This window comes from Haliotis asinina, chromosome 7 (assembly GCF_037392515.1).
Source record: "Haliotis asinina isolate JCU_RB_2024 chromosome 7, JCU_Hal_asi_v2, whole genome shotgun sequence".
Classification (NCBI taxonomy): domain Eukaryota; kingdom Metazoa; phylum Mollusca; class Gastropoda; order Lepetellida; family Haliotidae; genus Haliotis; species Haliotis asinina.
Window position 1 is genome coordinate 33,735,175 of NC_090286.1, and position 20,645 is coordinate 33,755,819.

The 20,645-nt window shown below is 39.7% G+C and overlaps 7 non-coding genes and 2 pseudogenes across 7 annotated transcripts; all 9 read left to right on the forward strand.

The window, feature by feature from the left end:
* The first annotated feature begins 5,028 nt into the window (after positions 1-5,028).
* LOC137292299 (U4 spliceosomal RNA) lies at positions 5,029-5,167 on the forward strand. The gene has a single exon (XR_010957354.1). It is a non-coding gene; the product is annotated as a U4 spliceosomal RNA (small nuclear RNA).
* Positions 5,168-5,780: 613 nt separating this feature from the next.
* On the forward strand, positions 5,781-5,878 carry LOC137292387 (U6 spliceosomal RNA; annotated as a pseudogene).
* A 634-nt stretch (positions 5,879-6,512) lies between these two features.
* On the forward strand, positions 6,513-6,651 carry LOC137292311 (U4 spliceosomal RNA). The gene has a single exon (XR_010957365.1). It is a non-coding gene; the product is annotated as a U4 spliceosomal RNA (small nuclear RNA).
* A 612-nt stretch (positions 6,652-7,263) lies between these two features.
* On the forward strand, positions 7,264-7,361 carry LOC137292389 (U6 spliceosomal RNA; annotated as a pseudogene).
* Positions 7,362-7,995: 634 nt separating this feature from the next.
* Positions 7,996-8,134, forward strand: LOC137292323 (U4 spliceosomal RNA). The gene has a single exon (XR_010957376.1). It is a non-coding gene; the product is annotated as a U4 spliceosomal RNA (small nuclear RNA).
* A 612-nt stretch (positions 8,135-8,746) lies between these two features.
* Positions 8,747-8,852, forward strand: LOC137292286 (U6 spliceosomal RNA). Its single transcript, XR_010957342.1, has one exon. It is a non-coding gene; the product is annotated as a U6 spliceosomal RNA (small nuclear RNA).
* Positions 8,853-14,696: 5,844 nt separating this feature from the next.
* LOC137292280 (U4 spliceosomal RNA) lies at positions 14,697-14,834 on the forward strand. Its single transcript, XR_010957338.1, has one exon. It is a non-coding gene; the product is annotated as a U4 spliceosomal RNA (small nuclear RNA).
* Positions 14,835-15,446: 612 nt separating this feature from the next.
* LOC137292289 (U6 spliceosomal RNA) lies at positions 15,447-15,552 on the forward strand. Its single transcript, XR_010957344.1, has one exon. It is a non-coding gene; the product is annotated as a U6 spliceosomal RNA (small nuclear RNA).
* A 634-nt stretch (positions 15,553-16,186) lies between these two features.
* LOC137292334 (U4 spliceosomal RNA) lies at positions 16,187-16,325 on the forward strand. The gene has a single exon (XR_010957387.1). It is a non-coding gene; the product is annotated as a U4 spliceosomal RNA (small nuclear RNA).
* Positions 16,326-20,645: the final 4,320 nt, after the last annotated feature.

A 20,645-nucleotide genomic window follows, 5' to 3' on the forward strand; every position in this document is an offset into this window, starting at 1 on the left:
CTTACCTCACGCACAAATGTCGTTTTCGGACTGGCTGTGCGCTCTTCTGATATTTTCAATGTACCCCACTTAAAAGCATGGTAAACTGCAATACACCCGGCTGCCTATAGCAACTCTTTCGGTACTTCGTGCTAGTTACTTTTTTCATCTCGAATAGCATTAAAAGACACATGATGCACGGACATTGCCAATGTTTTTGCGAATAGAAATCGATGAGAGGGAGGCAACTCTGAATCTGTTTTTCTTGTGTCGTTCGCAAAAGCTAGCGATAGCTACGAAAACATTTGACTCACTTTCCAATAAATATATTTCAAATGTGGTCCATGTGAGTATTAAGAAGGGGTATTACATCGCGGCGACTTTATTAAGGGAAATTGCTCGGAAAAGCAGCACGATGCAAGATTCGAATCGTTAGATTCACAAAGGTTGGCTGCAGTGTACGATCCGACATCCATGCTTCAAACAGTTCAAAGTTAACAATGAGGTGGTCGGTAAGACAAATAGATTGTTCACTGGTCCCTCGGACCCATGGGTTGAAGTACATCAACCCATGCCCCCTTCGTGACCAAATATCCAGTTATGAATCATTGCCTTGTGCCTTGTGTCAAGGTGTGCGCCTAGACAGAACATAACGCAAGAGCTATTACGTCAGAAGGTCAGAAGCTTGGTGACCGTGGATGATGTGTCCGGTGTTTTAATGGTGACACGAATTGGGAGACTAATATTATATGCCATGCTGAGAGTGTGGGGTTCACCAGAACTGCCTGAGATGATGAGTCGTGAGGATGAAAGGGCTTACACAGTATTGGAAACAGAAGTGAGTGAATGTGACAAGGAGAGGAAGGGTGATTGGATGCAGGATAGGAGAAGGCTAATGGGACCGACAGGCAATGGCATAGTCTGATCAAAGGAAGGGGAAGTGTAGCTGTCTGACCAGCGATATAGAGAAGCCGTTGTAAATCGTCAATTTTGAATGAAAACAGAGATCTACAGTGATGCGAGATGTACGAACATGCAAGACTTGTGCTGTGAATGAAACAAAACGTAATATGCAGTTGTGTTGTATGTTGTGTTGGATGTTTATTGTTTGTGTTAAATAATGAGTGATGATAGACAGAAAGAAAACCCTGCAAAGATGTTCGGGCGATACTGATATGTTTAAGTTGCTTTCTCCGCAGTTCGAGGACCTTAACATGCAGCCCCGACAGAAAATGCGTCCCATGACATGGTGCCAGACGAGCCCCTTGACAACTTTCCCAGGCTCTCAAAAACTGCAGTCTTACGCTTTGTCCAGAGTAAAAGCAGACCTCTGTTTTTGTTTTCCTAAATCTGTAAAAATTGTGTCACAAAGGACTGACAATAACGGATTTCTTTGATTTTCTGGGTGAATATTGACCTATTCCAGAGAAATTATAACTATCATTTTTCATGAAGGCCTCTATGTATTTCGGACTGTGCCATTGACGTGCCTCTGAATCACGCTTTACATTTCATAGTTATTTACATGTTGTATTCAAGTATGAAGCGACCGGTCTTGCTAGTATATTCGGAAATGATGTTTTACTCCACAAGCTAGAATATGCCAGCTATGAAGGTGTCGGTTAGCAATAGAACTTTGGCAGGAAACCAGTGTTTTACTCCCAAAACAATGACCCAAGCCATTCGGATATAGCAGTACACAATCAGACAGGTCAAATACTCAGTGACAGACTTTTGCTAATAAGCTGGACTTGCTATTCATCTCTTGTGCAGAGAAATCTCGTGAAAGTGAAATCCCCGCTAATTCAAAGTACATGTTCGAATGATAGTGACATTTGCTGCAAAGTTTTGCCGTGTATGAAAACAAATATACTTTGTCCATGAACAAGGACAGACTACTGCACGTTTTCCAAAATTTTCAAATAACGGATCGTCGACTAAATAAGATACTTGTTGTTCGACGCCTAGATGGAGGAAAACGTATCAGTTAATAATTGAACTTTCTTTTTTAATAGCGTCAAGATATTTTCCATGAATCAAAAGTAAATTTTCTTTGACTAAGTCAAAGTCTCTTTTATACTGTACGGAACCTGTTCTTTGTATTTTAAGAGTATTCTTCTGACGCTAAAATCATGTGCATTGGAATGTGCAGTTTCAGTAACGGTACCTCATTTTTTCTCAGTCACCACGGACGGTTTCTATCACGCTGTCTTTTTCACCCTCAGTAAGCAAGACTTCGCTTAAACTACAAGAACACTGCATTAGCTCGGTTTACTCTCAATGTGATTCAACAATAGTCTCAATGATTTTCGTAACAAATCACAGACGTTCAATATTGGATTTCTCCACGAAAAACGATTTGATTTGCACTATGTCATGGTAATATCAGATCCTATCGTGCGCGGGTTGTTTGTTATCCGCATAGACGTTTACGCACTAAACATGAGTGATGAATGCCACGTCCCAAGAGAAGTATTGTGAAGCCAGACTAAAGTCATTACTCACCACATATAACATGAAGTATCTGATGTAGACAGTACACGTGATGTAAGACTGACACAGAAGAAGGCTCAGATCTTTACAAATTTTCACAATGTCTGGAACATCTTCACTTCAGACAGCTTATACTGAGTAGATCAATTTACATGCTTTAAGTCGGTAATGCCTTTCCGCCGTCGAAGTTGAAACATTGTGTGAGCCCTTGATACAAAGTCAACATTCATCGTTAGCACTTCATCTGAAAGGAATATCAATTTCATGCTTGTTAAAAATATTTAATCAAATTGTTGGCTACGTAAAGAAACACTGATATATTGATCATATCATGGCTTCTGGAATCACATGCGTGCAATATACAATGCGTAGTAATTTCAGCTAATAAACCACGTCAGCTTTCAAATCACATATCATGTCTTACGACTATAAATATCTATCCTAAATTCTTTTTCTTTCATATCTTATATATCTTGTGTGGCTAACATGGTCTAGTAATATGTGTGTGTGTGTGTGTGTGTGTGTGTGTGTGTGTGTGTGTGTGTGTGTGTGTGTGTGTGTGTGTGTGTGTGTGTGTGTGTGTGATATTATCACCCTCCTAGTCATGAATTATACAATGAACTACAAATTATGGAGGGTCCCTAGGGAGCCATGACCCATGACATATAGTCTTCCAATTAGGTGGAGTGGGCGTGAAAACACTGATACTGGGTGTGAAGTTGTTGCTGTACTCGATAGGGCATAACAGATATATTAATCAAACGGGCGTAAAATCACTCTCAAATGCGAAAACCGTTGAAGTTGTCTCCCTTTGAGAGATTGACATGGAGTTTACATAAAATGTATAGGTCAAAACCAAGCGCAAAACGAATTGCAGAGGTTGAAACTATATGATTGTGCAGGCATACAGTTCAGAATCCTATAATCCATTGCTATTGCTAATGCCAACACTCCTGGTCACAGCTGACTTTCTACGTCATCGTCTCTCAATATTCATAATTCGTAAGTTATGTGTGTCCGTTTATAATGGTATCCATGTGATAACCCTAGGTATAAAAATACATATTAGTTCGTACCTGAATATAGTTATCCGAAGTGAAAAAAATAGTGTAGGGCGTTTTCACATTGATCAATATCATAATCTCAATGAGTTTATCTCAAATTCAAATCATATTCAGAATTTCACAGCACACAGTGACTTAATCCCTTATAACAACCCGAACACAGTATCAAGGAGGCTATTCTGTAACAACAAACTTGTACTTCCCCGGAATAACCATCCTCAAAACCAGGGCCTACATTTCCGAAGCTCTCTTAACACTAAGATAGTCGTAAGTTAATTAAATGTTAATGCATGGCCCGTATGGAGCTCATGGGGGCTGGAGCTGGATTATCTCCCTTTGATCGACATGTACCCTTTCAATTGACATCAAATTTGAGGCACTGCTGGAAGAAAAAAGTGTGCACTGTACAACTGTCCGAGAGATTTTACAATATTTTAAAATGTAGCTCTTTGTAAGTATAGCTCACTTGAAGTAATAAAAAATAGTCAGTACAATACTAAAGGTTGAATCAAACAAGATAAAGATCTAAGCTCGATATGTACAATACATCAGAGTCAGATGTGAAAAAACAAACAAATATCTAAACAAACTCTCATAGCATGTGTAGTTCAGGCACATGCTTAACTAAAATGTATATTCAGGCAGTAAAAAGAGTTGAAATTCAACGAACTATATTGTAATAAAGTGGTATTATTGGGCCGTCGATGATAAAAAGTAGTTCTCAGAAACAAAAATAAATCAATCAAAAGTGTATGAAAAACAGTCACTGAAATTACTACCACAAAACAAAAAGAAAACGGTTACAGGCATCCACAACGCAAGGATGACACGCAAATTCGTGAAGCGCTCCATATTTTTAATCTTTCCATTCCATAACTGAAACTTGCAAGTGAATCCATCATTCATTTGGCAACAGTGGTCAAAGCTGATGTTCGTAAATGACTTGACATTTACACGTCCTTTACATATGAAGTGAACACATTGCATTCTATCTCTTATAATTTCTCTCCTTTTTCTTGAACATACCCACGTGGCATAGTTTGCCTCGGCATCCAGAAATACACCATGTCTATTTCATTCGTTTAAAAATGTATGCCACCCTTTATTCATTCTCCCATTATCACAGTCTCCGCCTAAGTATCTTTGAATGAATGATGATTCCCGCCGACTACAGCTATCGCGCGCATGCGCCTTGCTCTTGACATAAACGCATGTCCTACGATGACTTAAGCCTTCACTTCTCTCATCATTGGTGTCGGCGTTAAATGAATCTAAGACTGTTTGATTGAGATTTAGGGTGTCTGTATAAACTGTATTAATCCCCAGATAGTTACTAGAGTCGCACTTACATGGATGGATATTTCCAATCAGTGTCACGGCTTGTGGCTAAATAAATCGGCCTGTTGTTTTTGTTAAGGTATGCAAATTAGTTGAAACTAGGTGCTGGTAGGTCCTTGAAACAACAATAGATTTATGGACACCTTATAACATTAGCTTTGCGCAGTGGCGGTACCATAGCCAATGAGGTTCATCCGAGGCGTGGTTATTGCTAGTTGAAAACTAATCCCAATACCCCGCGCTGACGCCCTTCACTGGGCGGCATGCGCAATTTTTGCTAGCTCCTACGGGAGCCTCATATGTAATTCAAGAATAGAACTTCAAACATGCACAAGGAACCTTGTGGTTTACATTCGCCTCCTGTACATCCTTGACATTATAATCTGGTAAGTCTAGCATCCTTTTCTCATAAATGGCTTGTCATTAAACATATATAACGTCAGTGTAAAAGAATACCCGGTCTTTTAAAAAAAAACTAATTCTCTGTATTATTGATATACAAAGCCATGTACATGTGAGCGATTTCACAGTGTGTTACTTAGAGTGCATTGCCCTTGGACAGCTCAGACGACAGGTAGCACGTTTATGTCGTTTGGAAAACGTTGTACATACCACATGCTTGGCTGTAGACGGATGTGATGTAATGCTGTTCATTCGGCGTCGGTGTCAATTATGAATGATGAAAACCGCTTCCAAAACATGTTATCATATATATGAAAGCCACTGAAATTACTACCACAAAACAAAAAGAAAACGGTTACAGGCATCCACAATGCTGAAAATCTTGTGACTACTATGTATGAATTAAATAGCAGCACAAACCAATAACATGTATATATATTGCACCTCTTTGAAATTTATGTCAGACCTCCTTCCTATAAAACGACGTTATGCGTAAGTTGGAGTGTATTGCTAACGCAGTACATATACTAAAATTGGAACGATACAGAGAAGATTAGCATGGCCCCTGCGCAAGGATGACACGTGAAGCTTTCCAAATTTTTAATCTTTCCATTCCATAACTGAAACTTGCAAGTGAATCCATCATTCATTTGGCAACAGTGGTCAAAGCTGATGTTCGTAAATGACTTGACATTTACACGTCCTTTACATATGAAGTGAACACACTGCATTCTAACTCGTATAATTTCTCTCCTTTTTCTTGAACATACCCACGTGGCATAGTTTGCCTCGGCATCCAGAAATATACCATGTCTATTTCATTCGTTTAAAAATGTATGCCACCCTTTATTCATTCTCCCATTATCACAGTCTCCGCCTAAGTATCTTTGAATGAATGATGATTCCCGCCGACTACAGCTATCGCGCGCATGCGCCTTGCTCTTGACATAAACGCATGTCCTACGATGACTTAAGCCTTCACTTCTCTCATCATTGGTGTCGGCGTTAAATGAATCTAAGACTGTTTGATTGAGATTTAGGGTGTCTGTATAAACTGTATTAATCCCCAGATAGTTACTAGAGTCGCACTTACATGGATGGATATTTCCAATCAGTGTCACGGCTTGTGGCTAAATAAATCGGCCTGTTGTTTTCGTTAAGGTATGCAAATTAGTTGAAACTAGGTGCTGGTAGGTCCTTGAAACAACAATAGATTTATGGACACCTTATAACATTAGCTTTGCGCAGTGGCGGTACCATAGCCAATGAGGTTCATCCGAGGCGTGGTTATTGCTAGTTGAAAACTAATCCCAATACCCCGCGCTGACGCCCTTCACTGGGCGGCATGCGCAATTTTTGCTAGCTCCTACGGGAGCCTCATATGTAATTCAAGAATAGAACTTCAAACATGCACAAGGAACCTTGTGGTTTACATTCGCCTCCTGTACATCCTTGACATTATAATCTGGTAAGTCTAGCATCCTTTTCTCATAAATGGCTTGTCATTAAACATATATAACGTCAGTGTAAAAGAATACCCGGTCTTTTAAAAAAAACTCATTCTCTGTATTATTGATATACAAAGCCATGTACATGTGAGCGATTTCACAGTGTGTTACTTAGAGTGCATTGCCCTTGGACAGCTCAGACGACAGGTAGCACGTTTATGTCGTTTGGAAAACGTTGTACATACCACATGCTTGGCTGTAGACGGATGTGATGTAATGCTGTTCATTCGGCGTCGGTGTCAATTATGAATGATGAAAACCGCTTCCAAAACATGTTATCATATATATGAAAGCCACTGAAATTACTACCACAAAACAAAAAGAAAACGGTTACAGGCATCCACAATGCTGAAAATCTTGTGACTACTATGTATGAATTAAATAGCAGCACAAACCAATAACATGTATATATATTGCACCTCTTTGAAATTTATGTCAGACCTCCTTCCTATAAAACGACGTTATGCGTAAGTTGGAGTGTATTGCTAACGCAGTACATATACTAAAATTGGAACGATACAGAGAAGATTAGCATGGCCCCTGCGCAAGGATGACACGTGAAGCTTTCCAAATTTTTAATCTTTCCATTCCATAACTGAAACTTGCAAGTGAATCCATCATTCATTTGGCAACAGTGGTCAAAGCTGATGTTCGTAAATGACTTGACATTTACACGTCCTTTACATATGAAGTGAACACACTGCATTCTAACTCGTATAATTTCTCTCCTTTTTCTTGAACATACCCACGTGGCATAGTTTGCCTCGGCATCCAGAAATATACCATGTCTATTTCATTCGTTTAAAAATGTATGCCACCCTTTATTCATTCTCCCATTATCACAGTCTCCGCCTAAGTATCTTTGAATGAATGATGATTCCCGCCGACTACAGCTATCGCGCGCATGCGCCTTGCTCTTGACATAAACGCATGTCCTACGATGACTTAAGCCTTCACTTCTCTCATCATTGGTGTCGGCGTTAAATGAATCTAAGACTGTTTGATTGAGATTTAGGGTGTCTGTATAAACTGTATTAATCCCCAGATAGTTACTAGAGTCGCACTTACATGGATGGATATTTCCAATCAGTGTCACGGCTTGTGGCTAAATAAATCGGCCTGTTGTTTTCGTTAAGGTATGCAAATTAGTTGATACTAGGTGCTGGTAGGTCCTTGAAACAACAATAGATTTATGGACACCTTATAACATTAGCTTTGCGCAGTGGCGGTACCATAGCCAATGAGGTTCATCCGAGGCGTGGTTATTGCTAGTTGAAAACTAATCCCAATACCCCGCGCTGACGCCCTTCACTGGGCGGCATGCGCAATTTTTGCTAGCTCCTACGGGAGCCTCATATGTAATTCAAGAATAGAACTTCAAACATGCACAAGGAACCTTGTGGTTTACATTCGCCTCCTGTACATCCTTGACATTATAATCTGGTAAGTCTAGCATCCTTTTCTCATAAATGGCTTGTCATTAAACATATATAACGTCAGTGTAAAAGAATACCCGGTCTTTTAAAAAAAACTAATTCTCTGTATTATTGATATACAAAGCCATGTACATGTGAGCGATTTCACAGTGTGTTACTTAGAGTGCATTGCCCTTGGACAGCTCAGACGACAGGTAGCACGTTTATGTCGTTTGGAAAACGTTGTACATACCACATGCTTGGCTGTAGACGGATGTGATGTAATGCTGTTCATTCGGCGTCGGTGTCAATTATGAATGATGAAAACCGCTTCCAAAACATGTTATCATATATATGAAAGCCACTGAAATTACTACCACAAAACAAAAAGAAAACGGTTACAGGCATCCACAATGCTGAAATTCTTGTGACTACTATGTATGAATTAAATAGCAGCACAAACCAATAACATGTATATATATTGCACCTCTTTGAAATTTATGTCAGACCTCCTTCCTATAAAACGACGTTATGCGTAAGTTGGAGTGTATTGCTAACGCAGTACATATACTAAAATTGGAACGATACAGAGAAGATTAGCATGGCCCCTGCGCAAGGATGACACGCAAATTCGTGAAGCGTTCCATATTTTTAATCTTTCCATTCCATAACTGAAACTTGCAAGTGAATCCATCATTCATTTGGCAACAGTGGTCAAAGCTGATGTTCGTAAATGACTTGACATTTACACGACCTTTACATATGAAGTGAACACACTGCATTCTAACTCTTATAATTTCTCTCCTTTTTCTTGAACATACCCACGTGGCATAGTTTGCCTCGGCATCCAGAAATATACCATGTCTATTTCATTCGTTTAAAAATGTATGCCACCCTTTATTCATTCTCCCATTATCACAGTCTCCGCCTAAGTATCTTTGAATGAATGATTATTCCCGCCGACTACAGCTATCGCGCGCATGCGCCTTGCTCTTGACATAAACGCATGTCCTACGATGACTTAAGCCTTCACTTCTCTCATCATTGGTGTCGGCGTTAAATGAATCTAAGACTGTTTGATTGAGATTTAGGGTGTCTGTATAAACTGTATTAATCCCCAGATAGTTACTAGAGTCGCACTTACATGGATGGATATTTCCAATCAGTGTCACGGCTTGTGGCTAAATAAATCGGCCTGTTGTTTTCGTTAAGGTATGCAAATTAGTTGAAACTAGGTGCTGGTAGGTCCTTGAAACAACAATAGATTTATGGACACCTTATAACATTAGCTTTGCGCAGTGGCGGTACCATAGCCAATGAGGTTCATCTGAGGTTTTGGTTTTTTGTGCAAAGCGTTTTTGAGTTTGTATTTTCAGGTCGACGGGTGGGCAAGGCTTAGCCTTTTGTCTTCGGACTCCCCCCATTTGCTGTTTCAAGTGGTCGTTATGGCTCTGGCCAGTGCTGTTCCTGGAGGGAAGATTGACCCACAGTACTATGACCCATATGTGGCAAAGTGCACCATTGCCCTGGATACGTCAGAGTGCCGGAACATCGACCGATCTTCACTGTTTTCATTAGTGAGACCATATACTAAACCTGAGGATGTTCGTGGGATTTGGAAAAAGGAGAAGAGTCACAGATGGTTTATTACGTTTAAAAGCAGGAGTGCAGCGGATAAATTGTGTAAAGTCGGTGCCCTTGTGACAAGCCAGGGGATTCGGATCATTATCTCCCCTTACGAGAAACAGACAGTAAAACTGAGATGCCACTGGCTACCTCTGAACTTGAGGCTAAGCTTTTTAGCCAAGTATTTTTCGCAGTTTGGACATGTGCTTGATGTTGCGTGGGACAACACTATTGTGTCAGGCGATCTGACGTGCAACAGTGGATTGGCCATTGTTAAGTTGGAAGTGAGTGATGAGGGCAGGAATGCAATTCCATATATAGTCCGCTTTGAAGATGGAGAGACTATGATGATTACTGCTCCTGGACGTATGTCACTATGTTTTAAATGCATAAGACTCGGTCACGTAAGAGCTGTGTGTCCTAATTTAAATTCAAGGAATCCAAGGAATGTAGCCACAGATGACGATGACACACCAGGCTCTCTCTTTCCACGTGGAGTTATATCAAGTGCAACCTACAGAAAGCCAGATGATGACATCTCTTTGTCAGATGTGTCGGACAAGGTTCTAGAGGATGTTAATGTTCTTGAGACAGAACAGGACTTGGACGTAATGTGTGACCACAGTGAAACGCAAGAGGAAGTGGTGCTATCAGCAGGTGAATCAGGGAATGAACTTGTTAATTCCGATCACATGGAACCCATTTCAGACTGTGACGAATCAGGTAAAGAGCCATCTACTACGGATGAGGAACATGCCGAAGCAGCGCCAAGAAGTGGGACATATTCGGATATTGTGAAGAAGACTTCCCCCAAGAAAAACCTTCCTTCTACCCATGTCATGTCAGGTATGCCATCTGGTGTCCTAGCAGCGGCTTTGGTAACTCTGCAGCCAAGGGGTGTAGTTCGAATGGGAACATCTGCCTCTGAAACACAGAAGAAGAAGCCGAGAACTGACCCACCAGATGACATTCAGTGAATTTACTTTGACTGAAACAGACACGACAACGCCCATGGACAATGAGAGAGAAAATGGACTTAAACACAGACGCTCTGGAGTCTCCCGTGTGGGAGTGATGTATGTGTTCTTTTACTTCTCCTTGTGTGAAAGAGATCTTTCTGGATTCGTTGTGTTTGATTCATATGTTTTACCTTGGATGTATTCATCAAGGATTACTCTCCATAATGGAATATCTTCTTTATGTGAGTATACTGATGTGTTTATTTTTGTTTAGTGATATGATGGCAACGAATCAAGGAATTAGCACTAAACTGTTTTCCGTTTGTACATTAAATTGTTCTGGTTTAAGGGGAGGGGTTAGAAGGAGAATGCTGAAGTATGAATGGAATGAAATGAATGCAGATGTTTTGTTTTTGCAAGAGACACATGTGGCTTGTGTAAAAGAGGGTCAGAGTGTTGAGAGAGAGCTTGGGTGCAAGGCAGTTTGGAGTTTTGGTACAGGGAATTCTTGTGGGGTGGGTATTCTCTTGTCAAATAAGTTAAGCTTTAAAATAGTTAAGTTTCATTATGACTTTGATGGTCGCCTATTAGTGTTGGATGTTGATATATTTGATAAATCATTCAGATTTATCAATGTTTATTGTCCAAATGATGCCACTGATAGAAAACAGTTTCTTAATACCATAGATATACATCTTGTTACTCGGCGTTCCATAATACTTGGAGGGGATTTTAATTTTGTAATGGATATTTCACTGGACAAAGTTGGTGGTAATCCCCTTGCAGGAAGTGATGGTTCTAAAATTCTTCAAAATATTCAGAATACTTACCATTTGACTGATCCATTTCGCTGTCAAAACCCTAAATGCATTCTTACTACTTGGCGCCAAGGAAACATTTCATGTAGACTAGACAGATTCTATATATCTTCTTGTGTGTTGGATAATGTTTGTAATTGTCGATTAATACCATGTTCCTTTTCCGATCATGATTATTTCTCTTTTGATTTTATCCTATTGGATTCGATCTCAGTTGGTCCAGGGTACTGGAAAATAAATAACTCCATATTACAGGACAGAGCCTTTCAGGTGTCTTTTCGAAATTTTTGGAATGGTTTAGACGTCAGTGACACTCTGTCTCATTCTGAGTGGGAGGATCTCAAGGTTGAAATTAAGAGGTATATTTCTAGTTATTGCGTTAAAAGAGCACAGGTCAAGAGAAATGTTCAGTTTCAACTTCAACGCAGATACAGGGATCTGTTAGAGGCGGAAAGCAAGTATCCCGAAGCATTTACTGATCAGCTTGCTGCAGTTAAGAAACAGTTGTACAATTTTATATTTGATTCTGCACAAGGTGCTATCATTCGTTCACGAGCAAACTATTTGGACAATAATGAAAAGCCTTCTAAATTCTTTTTACAAACTGAGTTTAAACATTCTAGTGCTAAAGTTATTCATAAACTGATGGATGATCAAAACGTTTACACTTCACAGAATGATATTTCTAATCATTGTAGAAATTTCTTTGCTGATTTATTTACTGAAGAGGAGATAGATGACTTCTACTGCGATGAATTTATTGACAATTTGCCATCTCTAGGGAATCTGTCTGATGTATGTGAAGGTATGATTACCAAAGATGAAGTGTTTGCAGCCTTGAAAAGTATGGAGTCAAATAAGTCTCCGGGTTTGGATGGTTTGTCTAAAGAATTTTATTTGGCATTTTGGGATCTTTTGGGTGACATATTAACAAATTTATACAATTCCTCGTTCATTCTGGGTCATATGTGTGCCAGTCAGAAACAAGGTTGTATCTCACTTTTATGTAAGGACAGTAAACACCCATACTTATTAAAGAATTGGAGACCTATTAGTTTGCTATGTGTTGATTATAAGGCACTTTCCCGAGTTTTACAGAATAGATTGTCATTAGTTATATCAAACATTGTACATCCGGATCAGACATGTGCTGTGAAGGGTAGATCTATTCATGATAATTTGCATTTGATACGAAATGTTATTGATTATGTCCAACAGAAAGACTTGTCAGTATCCTTTGTTTGTCTCGATCAAGAAAAAGCGTTTGATCGTGTTAGTCATGACTTTATGTTCAAGGTTTTACATAAATATGGGTTTGGTCCTCAATTTATCCGTTGGGTTAAGCTATTATACACAGATATATCAAGTTCAGTGCTTGTTAATGGCCACCTTTCTCCTTCCTTTCCGATTACCAGGAGTGTACGCCAGGGTTGTAGTTTATCACCTTTGTTATATATTCTGGTATTTGAACCCTTCGCCATAAAAGTGCGGAATGACAGGTTAATTTCAGGTATAAAGCTTCCAGGTTCCAGCACGGAAGCCAAATTTTCCGCATATGCAGATGATGGTACTGGAATTTGTATAAACGGTCAGAGTGTAAAACGGTTGCTAGATTTGAGTGTATTGTACGGAAAGGCATCTGGTGCCAAATTGAATGTTAATAAAACAAAGGGTCTTGCATTTGGAAAGTGGAAAGATGCAGCAGATCATCCCTTTGGAATATCATGGCCAGACTCATGTAAAATTTTGGGAGTAACATTTGGCAGAAACATCACTGATGATGACATCTGGAACGATATATTGGTAAAGGTTCATGGGGTATTGTTTACTGGTTTCAAAGATAGACAGTTGTCAGTGTTTGGAAAGTCCACGATTATCAAGAGTATGGCTATGTCCAAGGTTTGGTACACAGCAGGAGTTGTGCAGATGCCAAGTCATTTTTGTAAGCTATTCCAAAGGATAGCTTTCAGTTTCTTTTGGGATTCTCATAAATTAGAACCACTCAACCGTAACACATTATATAATACCGTTTCAAATGGTGGTGTTAATTTTGTTCATCTTATTTCACGTCTTCATGCTCTCAATTTATTCCATTTGCATAGGTTTATCAACAGTTCTTCTTGCAAGTGGGCGCAGTTTGCTCTTTACTGGGTTGGTATTGCCCTCAGGAAGATCAATCCTAGTTTTGCATCCAACTTAATTCCACACTCTCCAGTCATTCCCAGTTATTATGAAAAATGTTTAATCTCGTTTAGATATTTTATGATGCTTTACCCACATTTTGATTGGAAAACTCCAATGCATACGAAGGACTTTTATCAGTTGATAATTAATGCTGTAGTCATGAAACCCAAAGTTACAACTTTGTTTCCTTGCATTGACTTTTCAGCCAGTTTTCAGTCTTTATGTAATCCATTTTTGGATCCCATGTGTAAGAGCTTTGCATGGCGTATGATGCACTGTATTGTTTCAACTAATTATACTTGGTATTGTCGCAATTTTACATTTAACAAAAGGTGTACATTTTGTTCGGAAACAGAGACAGTAAAACACCTTTTCTTTCAGTGTGAAGTAGTTAAAGATTTGTGGAATATTGTGCATAGTTGGATTTTCGATATATCTTGTGGTGTTGTGGATTTAGATTTTGAAATGGTCAGGTTTCATAATTTTCCTCGTGTCAACTGTAAATACAGATATTCAGTCATATTATATCTTGTTTGTCTTGCAAAATATCATATTTGGCAAGTGAGGTCAAAGGTTAAATTTTGGCACACATCAACGTCATCTACAAGCCTATTTGCTGGATTTGTTGAAAAATTACGCTTCAGAATTTTATGTGATAAGTTGCGACTTCCAAATGATGTATTTAAGAAATATTGGCTTGATGCAGGCGTCTTTTGTAAACAGTCTACAAACAATCAGATCAAATTTCTCTTTGACACTTAGGTGGTGTTAAAAGGTAAAACTGTATATCCACATGTAACTAGCTATAAACAGTAAATCCATTCAATTGTAAATATGCAAATAGTATTGTAGATTTTTTCATGTAAATATGTGTAAATACTTGTACATATGTAGTCTTCAAGGAAGACACAACTTTATATGAAATAAAAAAAAAAAAAAAGAGGTTCATCCGAGGCGTGGTTATTGCTAGTTGAAAACTAATCCCAATACCCCGCGCTGACGCCCTTCACTGGGCGGCATGCGCAATTTTTGCTAGCTCCTACGGGAGCCTCATATGTAATTCAAGAATAGAACTTCAAACATGCACAAGGAACCTTGTGGTTTACATTCGCCTCCTGTACATCCTTGACATTATAATCTGGTAAGTCTAGCATCCTTTTCTCATAAATGGCTTGTCATTAAACATATATAACGTCAGTGTAAAAGAATACCCGGTCTTTTAAAAAAAACTAATTCTCTGTATTATTGATATACAAAGCCATGTACATGTGAGCGATTTCACAGTGTGTTACTTAGAGTGCATTGCCCTTGGACAGCTCAGACGACAGGTAGCACGTTTATGTCGTTTGGAAAACGTTGTACATACCACATGCTTGGCTGTAGACGGATGTGATGTAATGCTGTTCATTCGGCGTCGGTGTCAATTATGAATGATGAAAACCGCTTCCAAAACATGTTATCATATATATGAAAGCCACTGAAATTACTACCACAAAACAAAAAGAAAACGGTTAAAGGCATCCACAATGCTGAAATTCTTGTGACTACTATGTATGAATTCAATAGCAGCACAAACCAATAACATGTATATATATTGCACCTCTTTGAAATTTATGTCAGACCTCCTTCCTATAAAACGACGTTATGCGTAAGTTGGAGTGTATTGCTAACGCAGTACATATACTAAAATTGGAACGATACAGAGAAGATTAGCATGGCCCCTGCGCAAGGATGACACGCAAATTCGTGAAGCGTTCCATATTTTTAATCTTTCCATTCCATAACTGAAACTTGCAAGTGAATCCATCATTCATTTGGCAACAGTGGTCAAAGCTGATGTTCGTAAATGACTTGACATTTACACGTCCTTTACATATGAAGTGAACACACTGCATTCTAACTCGTATAATTTCTCTCCCTTTTCTTGAACATACCCACGTGGCATAGTTTGCCTCGGCATCCACAAATAAACCATGTCTATTTCATTCGTTTAAAAATTTATGCCACCCTTTATTCATTCTCCCATTATCACAGTCTCCGCCTAAGTATCTTTGAATGAATGATTATTCCCGCCGACTACAGCTATCGCGCGCATGCGCCTTGCTCTTGACATAAACGCATGTCCTACGATGACTTAAGCCTTCACTTCTCTCATCATTGGTGTCGGCGTTAAATGAATCTAAGACTGTTTGATTGAGATTTAGGGTGTCTGTATAAACTGTATTAATCCCCAGATAGTTACTAGAGTCGCACTTACATGGATGGATATTTCCAATCAGTGTCACGGCTTGTGGCTAAATAAATCGGCCTGTTGTTTTTGTTAAGGTATGCAAATTAGTTGAAACTAGGTGCTGGTAGGTCCTTGAAACAACAATAGATTTATGGACACCTTATAACATTAGCTTTGCGCAGTGGCGGTACCATAGCCAATGAGGTTCATCCGAGGCGTGGTTATTGCTAGTTGAAAACTAATCCCAATACCCCGCGCTGACGCCCTTCACTGGGCGGCATGCGCAATTTTTGCTAGCTCCTACGGGAGCCTCATATTGTAATGGAATCTAAGTAAATACAGTAAAAGTATCCAAAACATAATGTTAACATTGTCCATCACGCATGTCACCTATTTTCGCTATATCACGATCTACCTGCAAATGTCCATTCACATTTTTTTTAACCTTAAAGTAAGTAATAAGATGGCAACATCATAGACAGTTACCTGGTTCTGAAGTTCACTTACTTTTGTCACTTTAAGGGGGCATGTCCACTGTTGACATCTATGTTTTATCTAGCACTGAACGTTCCCGGTAGCAGCACTTGTCAGACATGACCTAATTACCACTGCGTGTTACTACGCTATTTATATTCATGCAGGATTTTACTACTGGTGTTTCATCCTTCACAGTTATTGTACAGGCTTATGTATTTAGTGTATCTAACTGGTATTTTATTCTATGTCTGGAATCATTGTGCATTGTGGATGATAGCAACAATGTTTGTCAGGGACTATTTCTTGTGTGCACTCCTGCTCCCTGGTTATTTATAGAAAGTAAGTCTGACCGGTGACCCATGTAAACAATGACCTATTACACTGGTTAATGGTGATTTTCTGATAACTTCCTTGTTCAGAAGTGTTTTTAAGTGTTTTCCATGATGGATACTGATATAAATTACGCTTGATTGCTGTGAATAATGAATTTGATCAATTTGACATTTCTCAGGTTACGGTGACCTGTCAACGTTTTACGTTAGGTTGAGTGACTGTTTATAAACTGAATGTCCGTTTTTATATCAAAAGCCACATAATCATTATCTGGTATTTTCCTGGAATCTGTGATAGAAATGCATTGTTTTAAGACAGAGAGGACAACATATAATCTCCTGTATTTCCTACATTTGTACCTCAAACATGACAGTCATTCCATGTTTTGACATTTCTCGCCGACAATCATTCATGGCACTGTTTGACATTCTGTTGTCCGTTTTCTCTGTTTGCTTTTACCAAATATCTTAGCAATCTCGTTAGTGTCCGAATTATTAAAGGACACGTAGGACAACATAAATTCCTGGAAACAGGGCACATTTACGTTACATTGACACCAAGTTGTCAATAGACGTAGCATGCATTTGACGTCTGTCAAAATGTCGTCCTAGTCACTTGGTGTAACTATATCGTTGCCCTTATTCTTGTTATATCAAATGTCACCACAAAACACAGATGTCCATTGTGTTTAATCTTTTCGGACACTTTTTATCACATGAGGACAACACCAAATGATAAAGAAACTGAATATTTTGTACAATTCACCTGTCATTTGAGCTGACCACCAACCAAGATGGCGGCCGCTGACGCTACGTTGACAGAAAGATATTGTCCGTTTAATTATAACAAATTGTCTTGATGTCCTAATTATTTCTACTGTGTCCTAATCAATTTCGGACAAACAGGACAACAACAGGACAATTAGTGATCACTTACTTGTGTTAGAAACAATACTGCCTATGCAGTGCTTTGTGTAGGAAAGCCATCAAACCTGTGTTCTGATTGGCTGAGAACGGTCACATGACCTCCTGATGATGCCTATAAATACGATCACTGGTCAAGGCCCAAGGACAACTACAATTACTCACAACTGACACATTCACTCGATCCTCATCCATTCATCCACTCATTACTTGTTCCAAGGTTAAGATTCCGATTGTAGAAGTCATTTGAACTGACCTTCACCTGGTATCCCTACCAACTTGCATTTATTATCCTGACTATCACTAGGTATATATTTTAAGTCAAATTTGCAATCACTTGGTAACATTATATACAGAGTATCATTTCTGCAAGATACAATTTGAGTCAAAATATATGTAGCATAATAACCATTATTTTCCTTGGAGACTGAGCCTTGTCATTAAGCCAATCTATAGGCAAACTAGTGTCTTATCAGACCTGACTATATTTATTGGCATCATTTATTTTATCACTTTGTTAGCCAAAGTTGCATTGGCATTGTTGCCGTTATAACAAAATTAAACAGAAAGTTTGCATGCATCATTGCAAACTCTCCTACTCTGCTTCATCATCTCCTTGTGTTATTTGTCTTCCAACGTGCACCCCAAGGGTGTTACAATTTTGGTGTCAGAAGTGGGATACTGATTTTCATAATTAGTATCCAGTGGTCCGAATCCTTTTTGGGTTGGTAGATTCTGGAAACAATGGCTGAGTCCCCAGACCCAGATGTCTTTTTCAAAACTTTAGATGTCGCAAGGAATTCCCCTCGTGGCGATCCAGATGATGATCAGATGTCTCAAGCATCTAGGGTAAACTGTGGCTCAAGTATTAGATCTGTCTCTGATGGTAGGCTACCAATAAGGCCAGGAACTCCACATCCATTGGTGCAACATAGCCACTCTGAGGGTGATGTACTTCATGGGTGCCCCAATTCTTCTCCAAGGAAAGGTCCTAAAAATAACTGTACAACAGCTGATGGTGCTACGTATGTTCATAGCCATGGGCGAACATTTGCTCCTCCAGTAGAAGGACTGATGCCAGGCTCAACTGGGTTACCCCATGCCCAGGATACTGATGATTACTCACTCTTCCCCACCCCAAACCAAACAGGGCTAAGACCTATAACTAAAGCAAACAGGCAACATTTTAAACCCAAGGCTGGTCTTAATTTCCATCCAGACTCATATGATGGCAACGGCGATTGGGAAGAATACTTGTGTCACTTTGAGGCATGTGCTGAACTTGGCAGATGGGATGATCAGGACAAGGTTTTGGCACTTGCAGCTAGTTTAAGAGGTTCAGCACGTACCTTCTACATAGGTCTGTCGCCAGATGAGAGGCGTAATTACACTTACCTTGTCCGAAAAATTGGTGATAGATTCGGCAGTTCACGTCAACAAAGTCGTTGGCTCTCACGGCTAGAGATGAGGCAAAGACGACCCAATGAAACCATTGCTACTTTGGGTGATGATCTGAGACAGATGGCACAGCGAGCCTACTCTAACCTTGACGCTAGAGCTCAAGAGGCTCTAGCCCTAAATCAGCTGTACAAAGCAATACCCCTAGAAATGAAATGTAGATGTATGGATCGTGATTGTCGCTCTGTCTCTGAAGCTGTTGATGTTATTGAACGATATGAGGCTTTAATGGATGATTCTAGGGACAAAAAGAGGTCATCTGTACGCTATGTTAGTCCACCATCTACTGAATTACCAGATGATAAAGGTCAACCACTTGTTCTTGAGAAGTATCTCAAGGACATCGCCTCAAGTATATCAAGGCTTGAAAACAAGGGGTATGAGTCCAATAGAGAACGGCGTACTGTACCTATGCCCGAGGTTAGAAATTACAATCCTCAGTCCCAGAGGCCAGCACGACGTTGCCTTGTCTGCAATGAAAATGGGCATCTGCTCAAGAACTGTCCCCTCTATAATCAGATGTGCCAGAGCTTCAAGCAATCTCAGCTAACGTATGCTCAAATGCCAAGAGCACTGACAATGCCTCAGGTGGCCCCAAACTCTAACTCTGGGACTCAGATTCCACAACAAAGTCACAGGCAGGGAAACTCTAAGGGGCAGGGAAACTTCAGTCTGTCAAGATAGAGGGCCGGATCTTGACAGGGGAACAAAGGCTCAGTAACAAAGACATTCCTAGGATAGGACAAGTTGGCAAATCTATCCCTAAGTTGGACAATGGTTTCTATGTTACTGGAAAAATAGACAACATGGAGGTGAAATTTCTGGTTGATTCTGGTTCCACAGTGACCCTACTGTCTAAAGGGAAGTACGATGCACTTGCATGTAAGCCAGAACTTGCACCATGGACATCAAATATCCAAGGTGTCGACGGCTCTACACTGGATGTTTCTGGGACAGCCCTTGTTGAGCTTGACTTTGGGGATGTTACCTATTTTCATGAGGTTGTGGTGTGTGACATAACTCCTGAAGGGATTATTGGTCAAGACTTTCTTACCCGATACATTAGTAGCATTGACTACAAAGAAAACAAACCAAGGTTCGCTACTAGCGTGTAGTCCTGGAGGTGAATCTATACTGTCTTGTAGAGTGCAAGTTAAAGAGGCAGTCACACTTCCACCTCACTCTGGGTCATTGGTTCCTGTTGTTCTTCCTCATGGTCGTAGCATGGCTAAAAATGGTATCATTGAAGCTTCTGAGGACCTGTATGAAAAACAAGGTATATGTTTAACCAGAGGTATTATTGATACAAAGGCTCCCATTATTGCTGTTAACATAGTTAACATGGGAGAGAAGGAAGTCATCTTACATCCTAAAATGAACTTAGGAACGTGTGAAGCTGTGCTGCCTGAGACAAGGGAACCTAGCTCAGATAATTCTG